Source organism: Mus caroli, chromosome 18 (assembly GCF_900094665.2).
Source record: "Mus caroli chromosome 18, CAROLI_EIJ_v1.1, whole genome shotgun sequence".
NCBI lineage: Eukaryota > Metazoa > Chordata > Mammalia > Rodentia > Muridae > Mus > Mus caroli.
Genome location: NC_034587.1, coordinates 31,470,928 through 31,472,637, shown reverse-complemented (window position 1 = coordinate 31,472,637; position 1,710 = coordinate 31,470,928).

Genomic DNA, 1,710 nt, shown 5'->3' with positions numbered 1-1,710 from the left:
CTCTGTAGCCCAGGCTGTCCTAGAACTCACTCTGTAGCCCTGGCTGTCCTAGAACTCACTCTGTAGCCCAGGCTGTCCTAGAACTCACTCTGTAGACCAGGCTGTTCTGGAACTCAGAGATCCACCTGCCTCCGCTTCCCCAGTGGGATTAAAGGCATGCGCCACCACCACCCAGCCCTAATTATATGTTTCAAAGATTTTACTTTTGTGCATATGTGGGGGAGGGTTGTGCACTCTGTGTAGGGCCCCAGGAAGCTGGAAGAGGTCATTGGCTCCTCTGGAGCTGGAGGTGGACAGGTGATTGCCTGCTGCCCCGCACAGTCCCGGTGAACTCTGAAAGAAAATGATGAGCTCTCAACCACTGAACCGGCTCTCTAGCCACCTAACAGTGTATTTTATTTGACTCAGTATGTCCAACATGGACACTAGCCCCATTTCAAGTGCTTAGGGTCATGTGTGCTGAGTGGCTACCATATGTAGTAACACAGCTCCAAACTGATCTACCAGGAACATCAGTATAGTACATGGATTTTCATTTTCAATACCGAGACCAGCTTCTGCCTCATGAGAAGGACAATTCCCTCAACAGAGGAAGAAAGTTAAGATATTTTGCACATAGAAGATAAATTAGATTCAGGACTTTTACCATTAATTTTATCTATTTCATAAGCTAAAAGAGTACTTTGAAGTTTTAAAAAGCTATGCAAGTATAGATGATAAGGAGGATATCTGGATATGGAGTTAGGAGTTCTATCTTCTCTGTGCAGCCTTAGCCAAGTTACCCTCCTGAACTTCTCTTTGCACCTTCAGAAATAGGGATGATAACAGCTCCCTCAGACTTGTTTCAAAGATTACATAAAACTGTGTGTGAAAGTGCCTAGCATCTGGTACATTATTCAAAGGCCTCTAGAGAAACAGAAGGAAGTTGTGTGTGTGTGTGTGTGTGTGTTCATTATGGGAATTGGTCGATAATGGTCCAGGAAGACTCTGTTGTCTGCAAGCAAGAAGGAAATCTAGTGATACAATTCGTTGAGTCCCAAGGCCTGTGAATTGAGCATCTCACGAGTGTAAGTCCCAGTTTGAATCTGAAAACTCAAAACAGGAGTACCTAGGTGCAAGGAGTGGAACAGGAGCAGGTCTACAACGGTGGGGGGCACTTCATTCACCTTCATTCCCTCCACCAATTCCAAAGCAAATCTCTTCAGGAGACACTAGTATAGATAAAACCGATGGGAGTGGCGGGGAACTGGCTCTGTGTGAATTCCATAACCTAGTTAACTCGATATATAAAATTAGCTATCATATTTAATAAACATTTGAGAAATGTGATCTAAATATAAGTAAATCTGAGTATATGGTGAGACAAACCGATAAACAGCAAAGAGGATGGAAGATTTTGCCAAATCCAAGAACTCTGGAATAAAAATCGAGAAAATGTGTATTTTAAGTATTTCTATTCTGTTTCATCTTGGATGGTTTAGAGAGAGTGTTGGTTTTTTAAGTAGCCCATTTCTCCTGTGAACCTGTTGGTGGCCATCTAGGTCTAGAGGCAACTTCTTTTTTCATAGCCTATAATTCTCCTTTGATTGAAATAATATTGTTTGCTGCACTCATGCCTATTTTCATTAGATGCCAACAAGAGGGCATGATGAAATTTAGTCTCTCTCCTTCTCCCTTCTCTTTGCCTCTTCTCTGTTTCTCTCTTTCTCT